The sequence below is a fragment of the Oncorhynchus masou genome, unplaced genomic scaffold, assembly GCF_036934945.1.
Source record: "Oncorhynchus masou masou isolate Uvic2021 unplaced genomic scaffold, UVic_Omas_1.1 unplaced_scaffold_1435, whole genome shotgun sequence".
In the NCBI taxonomy this organism is placed as follows: domain Eukaryota; kingdom Metazoa; phylum Chordata; class Actinopteri; order Salmoniformes; family Salmonidae; genus Oncorhynchus; species Oncorhynchus masou.
In genome coordinates this window covers 82,747-90,463 of record NW_027004313.1, presented here as the reverse complement: position 1 = coordinate 90,463, position 7,717 = coordinate 82,747, and the positions used below count along the sequence as shown (strand labels likewise).

Sequence of the window (7,717 nt, the reverse complement as noted above, 5' to 3'; positions counted from 1 at the left end):
ATTTAGTGAAAGGATGGAATGACTTAGTGTTACTACCATTTAGTGAAAGGATGGAATGACTTAGTGTTACTACCATTTAGTGAAAGGATGGAATGACTTCAGAGTGTTACTAACATCATATCAAGCATATCCAAAATAAAACATTTGCAACTGATATGTTTTGTTACACTGAACAAAAGAGGTGACATAACAAGCATAAGGTCCATTATATATCAGACTGTATACAAGACAATAATGTAAGTAAATGGACACCAAAGGTCTTACTGAGTTATAGTTCTTATAAGGAAATCAGTCAGTTGAAAAACTAAATTCATTAGGCCCTGATCTACAGATTTCACATGACTGGGAATACAGATCTGCATCTGTTTGTCAGACACCTTAATAAAACAGTAGGAGTGTGGATCAGAAAACCAACATTCTCTAAAACAACATTCAAGGTGGTTTAGGGAAATGAACATTCAATTCTCTAGCAACAGCTCTGTTGGACATTCCTGCAGTCAGCATGCAAATTGCACAATCCCTTAAAACTTGAGACATCTGGCATTGTGTTCTGTGACCAAACTGCACATTTTAGAGTGGCCTTTTATTGTCCCCAGCACAAGGTGCACCTTTGTAATGATCATGCTGTTTAATCAGCTTCTTGATATGCAACACCTGTCAGGTGGATGGATTATCTGGGTAAAGGAGAAATGCTCACTAATGTAAAACTTATACCCTTTTTGTGCATATGGAACATTTCATCTTTTATTTCAGCTCATGAAACACGGAGCCAACACTTTACATGTTGCCTTTCTATGTTTGTATTTACAGGAATAAACTGGCTCAAACTGGTGTGTGTGTGTGTGTCCCGTGTGTGTGTACATTGTGTGTGTGGCTAGTGTGTGTGTACAGTGTGTGTTTGTGTGTGTTCAGTGTATGTGTTTGTGTGTCAAAGGTGTATGTGTGTGTGTGTGTGTGTGTGTGTTGTCATGGATATATAAAAATTAGGATCTCCTGGAGTCCAAGAAACCAAGATTCTTTATTTCTGAGCTCAGAAAGAATACAAAGTGTAGACAGTCTGAATTCAGAAGCATTGTGATCTCAGAGAGAATAACAGAGTTCCACAGTGTAGACAGTCTGAATTCTGAAGCATTGTGATCTCAGAGAGAATAACAGAGTTCCACAGTGTAGACAGTCTGAATTCAGAAGCATTGTGATCTCAGAGAGAATAACAGAGTTCCACAGTGTAGACAGTCTGAATTCTGAAGCATTGTGATCTCAGAGAGAATAACAGAGTTCCACAGTGTAGACAGTCTGAATTCAGAAACATTGATCAGCACATATCTTTATAGTTCCTGTAGTTGGGAGGAACTCTCTGTTCCCTTTCATTCTCTACCAGGACACAGGAGCAAACTGGTTTGCAACACAGACTTATACTCAGAAGGACAGGAGATTATAACATGACAGTTTCACAAGGTTAGTCTAATACTCAGTTATGTGGACGCATACAATTAACATTTTAATTTACAGTCTCTGTGTGTCCAGTGTGTGTGTGTGTCTCCTGTGTGTGTGTGTGTGTGTCCAATGTGTGTGTGTCTCCAATGTGTGTGTGTCTCCAGTGTGTGTGTGTCTCCAGTGTGTGTGTGTCCAGTGTGTGTGTGTCCAATGTGTGTGTGTCTCTCTCTCTCTTCTTAAAGAAGAAGTTACAGGTCTGTGAGAGCCAGAAATCTTGCTTGTTTGTAGGTGACCAAATACTTTTTTTCCACCATAATTTGCAAATAAATTCATTAAAAATCCTACAATGTGATTTTCTGGATTGTTTTCTTCTCATTTTGTCTGTCATAGTTGAAGTGTACCTATGATGAAAATTACAGGCCTCTCTCATCTTTTTAAGTGGGAGAACTTGCACAATTGGTGGCTGACTAAATACTTTTTTGCCCCACTGTACATTAGTGATTAAAAACGGCTTAAAATGGCAAGTGGCACCTCCTTGTGGACAATCCCGGTTGGGGGACTCCCTACCCAGGCATGGATCCTGGAACCCCCCTAAAGGCATTAAAAAAAACATAAAAAATGTGCGCCTGGTAACCCGTACAATCACCAGGTGCACAGGCTGGACATAGTCCAAACTTGAACTTTTGCTCCAGAGACTATGTCCAACCTTACACCTTGGGCATATCCTAGGTGGGGATCAAACCTGGCAGATGAGGCTCGTGTACTACACGTTGAGCCATGGCCCTTTGATGGACAAAGAGGAGAGGTACGGGTTCAAATTTCCCTATTTGTCACATCTTGGCCCACAGCTGGGGCACATTAAGCACATGTTTAGGGTTAGGGGCTAAGGTTTAGGGTTAGCGTTAAGGTAAGGATACGGGTTAGGGTTAGGTTTAGGGTTAGGGGCTAAGGTTTAGGGTTAGCGTTAAGGTAAGGATACGGGTTAGGGTTAGGTTTAGGGTTAGGGGCTAAGGTTTAGGGTTAGCGTTAAGGTAAGGATACGGGTTAGGTTTAGGGTTAGGGGCTAAGGTTTAGGGTTAGCGTTAAGGTAAGGATACGGGTTAGGGTTAGGTTTAGGGTTAGGGGCTAAGGTTTAGGGTTAGGGGCTAAGGTGTAGGGTTAGGGTTAAGGTAAGGATACGGGTTAGGGGCTAAGGTTTAGGGTTAGCGTTAAGGTAAGGATACGGGTTAAGGTAAGGATACGGGTTAGGGGCTAAGGTTTAGGGTTAGCGTTAAGGTAAGGATACGGGTTAAGGTAAGGATACGGGTTAGGGGCTAAGGTTTAGGGTTAGCGTTAAGGTAAGGATACGGGTTAGGGTTAGGTTTAGGGTTAGGGGCTAAGGTTTAGGGTTAGCGTTAAGGTAAGGATACGAGTTAGGTTTAGGGTTAGGGGCTAAGGTTTAGGGTTAGCGTTAAGGTAAGGATACGGGTTAGGGTTAGGTTTAGGGTTAGGGGCTAAGGTTTAGGGTTAGCGTTAAGGTAAGGATACGGGTTAGGGTTAGGGTTAGGGTTAGGGGCTAAGGTTTAGGATTAGCGTTAAGGTAAGGATACGGGTTAGGGTTAGGGTTAGGGGCTAAGGTTTAGGGTTAGCGTTAAGGTAAGGATACGGGTTAGGGTTAGGTTTAGGGTTAGGGGTAAAGGAATATAGGATTTTGAATGGGACTGAATTGTATGTTCCCACAAGGTTAGCTGTACAAGATTGTGTTTGTGTGTGTGCGTTTCCAGTGTCCAGTGTGTGTGTGTCCAGTGTTTTTGTGTGTGTCCAGTGTGTGTGTGTGTCCAGTGTGTGTGTGTGTCCAGTGTGTGTGTGTGTGTGTGTCAGGTTATTTTTTCCAGGGACACTGAAGAGTCAACATACCAAACATAAAACCCTGGATAGAGGGGTTCAGTGAATGTGGAGGTGCATGTGATCAGGTGGGTCAGTGTGTCAGAGGAGGCTCTATAGAAGGACAGAGTGCCGGCTGGCCAGTCCAGATACACTCCTACTCTGTGGGAGCTGGAGGAGGGGACGTCTATGGTAGTGTAATTATTATTGTGCCAGGCAGTGTAACTTTTGTCAGAGCAGTCCAAACTCCAGGACTTGTCACTGTATCCAAGACAACAGTCATCACCCCTTCCTCTCCTGCTGATTCCTTTATATGTCACTCCTATAACAGCACCTCTCCCACTCCACTCTACCTCCCAGTAACAGCGCCCAGTCAGACCCTCTCTACACAGCACCTGCTGCCAGTCCTTAAATCTCTCTGGGTGATCAGGATACGGCTGTTGCTTCTTTCTCCTCCATGTCACCTTTCTGTTCTCCTCAGACAGAGAGAGTCTGTGTGCTGTGTTTGGGTCCAGCGTGAGATAACAGACATCTGATGGATGAAACCAGACACAATATTAGAAATCATCATCATTCACATTAGAATGTTAACTAATTTTTCACTAATTAATTTAATGTAGATGTTTCTAGGTATCAAAATGAGAAGTTAAGGTAACTTGAGACTTGTTGAATGATCATATGTTATACTGTCTGGTAATATAAAACACACTGATTCCCATTAATCACACACACACACACACACGCACGCACGCACGCACGCACACACACAGACAGACAGACACAGACAGACACACACATTGTCAAAGCAACTCTTTATAATCTTTGATGTCCCTGATTTCTGCTTCTGTAGAACAGCAGCTGATATTTAATATGACCCAGTAAGTAATGATGGTGGTCTTTGACTTTGACTTAAACTTGAATTAAGACTTGTTTTTAGTCATATTCTTCACAGCAGTCAACACTCACATTTTCTAAGCCCAGGTTTCATTCTGTTCTCTCCACCATGTTCCACACTGTAGCGGTAAGCAGAAGAACAGATAGTCATTGAGGGATACACCTGAACTCAAAATTAAATAAAATCAAATGTTATTTGTCACATACACATGGTTAGCAGATGTTAATGCGAGGGTAGTGAAATGCTTGTGCTTCTAGTTCCGACAATGCAGTAATAACCAACAGGTAATCTAACCTAACAATTCCAAAACTACTACCTTATACACACACACGTGTAAGGGGATAAAGAATATGTACATAAAGATCTATGAATGAGTGATGGTACAGAACGGCATAGGCAAGATGCAGTAGATGGTATCGAGTACAGTATATACATATGAGATGAGTAATGTAGGGTATGTAAACATTATATTAAGTAGCATTGTTTAAAGTGGCTAGTTTAAAGTGGCTAGTGATATATTTTACATAATTTCCATCAATTCCCATTATTGAAGTGGCTGGAGTTGAGTCAGTGTGTTGGCAGCAGCCACTCAATGTTAGTGGTTGCTGTTTAACAGTCTGATGGCCTTGAGATAGAAGCTGTTTTTCAGTCTCTCGGTCCCAGCTTTGATGCACCTGTACTGACCTCGCCTTCTGGATGATAGCGGGGTGATCAGGCAGTGGCTCGGGTGGTTGTTGTCCTTGATGATCTTTATGGCCTTCCTGTGACATTGGGTGGTGTAGGTGTCCTGGAGGGCAGGTAGTTTGCCCCCGGTGATGCGTTGTGCAGACCTCACTACCCTCTGGAGAGCCTTACGGTTGTGGGCAGAGCGGTTGCCGTACCAGGCGGTGATACAGCCCGACAAAATGCTCTTGATTGTGCATCTGTAGAAGTTTGTGAGTGTTTTTGGTGACAAGGCGCATTTCTTCAGCCTCCTGAGGTTGAAGAGACGCTACTGCACCTTCTTCACGACGCTGTCTGTGTGGGTGGACCCATTCAGTTTGTCCGCGATGTATACGCCGAGGAACTTACTACCATCTCCACTACTGTCCCATCGATGTGGATAGGGGGGTGCTCCATCTGCTGTTTCCTGAAGCCCACAATCATCTCCTTTGTTTTGTTGACATTGAGTATGAGGTTATTTTCCTGACACCACACTCCGAGGTACCTCACCTCCTCCCTGTAGGCTATCTCGTCGTGGTTTGTAATCAAGCCTACCACTGTAGTGTCGTCCGCAAACTTGATGATTGAGTTGGAGGTGTGCATGGCCACGCAGTCGTCGGTGAACAGGGAGTACAGGAGAGGGCTCAGAACGCACCCTTGTGGGGCCCCAGTGTTTAGGATCAGCGGGGTGGAGATGTTGTTGCCTACCCTCACCACCTGGGGGCGGCCCGTCAGGAAGTCCAGTACCCAGTTGCACTGGGCGGGGTCGAGACCCAGGGTCTCAACCCCGCCCAGTGCTTGATGACGAGTTTGGAGGGTACTATGGTGTTAAATGCTGAGCTGTCGTTGATGAACAGCATTCTCACATTTTTAACCTTTATTTTACGAGGCAAGTCAGTTAAGAACAAATTCTTATTTTCAATGACGGCCTAGGAAAAGTGAGTAACTGCCATTTCAGGAGCAGAACGACAGATTTGTACCTTTAAGCTCAGGGATTCAAACTTGCAAACTTTCGGTTATTAGTCCAATGCTCTAACCACTAGGCTACCCTGCATACATAGGTATTCATCTTGTCCAGATGGGTTAGGGCAGTGTGCAGTGTGGTTGAGATTGCGTCATCTGTGGACCTATTTGGACGGTAAGCAAAGTGGAGTGGGTCTAGGGTGTCATGTAGGGTGGAGGTGATATGGTCCTTGACTTGTCTCTCAAAGCACTTCATGATGATGGAAGTCAGTGCTACGGGGCGGTAGTCATTTAGCTCAGTTCCCTTAGCTTTCTTGGGAACAGGGAGAATGGTGGCCCTCTTTTAACTCACACACACGGTCAGCATTTAACTTTGTCCAAGAACGTTTGTCTTAACTTCTTGACGCTGCCCATCTCTCAAGCGGGATAATTGTCATCAGCAACTGCTGAATAGCATGGCACCACAGTCAAATAATATTGCAAAAATTATTAATATTCATGACATCACAAGTGCAATATTGCAAAACACAGCTTAGCCTTTTGTTAATCCACCCGTCGTCTCAGATTTTGAAATTATGCTTTACAGCGAAAGCAATCCAAGCGTTGATGTAAGTTTATCGATAGCAAAGCAAAACATTACTCCATACTTGAGTTTCTCCAGTCTGCAGTGTGGATCCTCCAGTCCAGCAGAGAGCAGTCTGACTCCTGAGTCTCCTGGGTGATTGTAGCTCAGGTCCAGCTCTCTCAGGTGTGAGGGGTTTGACCTCAGAGCTGAGACCAGAGAAGCACAGCCTTCCTCTGTGACTAGACAGCCTGACAGCCTGTAAAGAGTCAAATCATATTAAAATCACACTGCTATTATTTGGTGGTAAAAATTGTGGCAGTATATTTTTTTCAACATGTTCAGATATATCAGTGTCCTAAAACCTTCCATATCTATTCATAAATTAATGTTTCATTATTAGAAGTGACAAATGATCAAGTATTGCCTGCAGATAGAAACATGTATTGTACAATTATTTGAGTAGACTGACCAGACCAGTTTAAAAAGCAGTATCAGTCAGAAGACAGACAGTGAGGTATCAGATTTAGATTGTATTGAGTATACAGTCCACATCATATCTATTTAGACAGTGAGGTATCATATTTAGATTGTATTGAGTATACAGTCCACACCATATCTATTTAGACAGTGAGGTATCAGATTTAGATTGTATTGACTATTCAGTCCACACCATATCTATTTTGACAGTGAAACTAACATTTTAAATGTGCCTTTATACTCCAACATTTTGGATTTCAGATCAAATGTTTCATATGAGGTGACAGTATATAATGTCACCTTTTATTTGAGGATATTTTAATACATATCTGTTTCACCATTTACAAAAATAAAAACACTTTATGTATTTATTTGAAGAAGTCATAAGTAGTCTGACCAATTCACTCAAAGTGTTTTAAAGTAGTCAAGAGTTTAGTATTTGGTTGTAAATTCATTTGTGCATTTGCAGTTTCTTTGGGTTATGTTTTGCCCAATAGTAAATTAATGGTGGATGATGAATGGAGCAATTTTCTGTCTAATCCTGATGATGCCATGATTAATACAAACCAAAAATCATTCACGAAAAATGTTGAGTGAGAAAGTTACAGAGGCTACCAAACAAACAGCTAACTTCTCACCAATGTTGGGTTCTGAGAATATGAAATATACTTATTCATGTCACTGAGGGAGTGCTGAGGTTTAGAAGGTCTACACTAGAAGTGAATGGTTATAGGAGGAAGGTATATAGTGGAGGGTCTACACCAGAAGGTAATGGGTATCTGTAAGAGGAAGATATATAGTGGAGGGTCTACACCAGA

At 42.5% G+C, this 7,717-nt stretch overlaps 1 long non-coding RNA gene across 1 annotated transcript; it reads right to left on the bottom strand.

Moving 5' to 3' along the window:
- Positions 1–2,909: 2,909 nt before the first annotated feature.
- Positions 2,910–6,664, bottom strand: LOC135530834 (uncharacterized). Its single transcript, XR_010453908.1, has 3 exons — positions 6,505–6,664; positions 4,264–4,310; positions 2,910–3,829 (listed from the first exon to the last, which is right to left on the bottom strand). It is a non-coding gene; the product is annotated as an uncharacterized LOC135530834 (long non-coding RNA).
- Between the last annotated feature and the right edge of the window lie 1,053 nt (positions 6,665–7,717).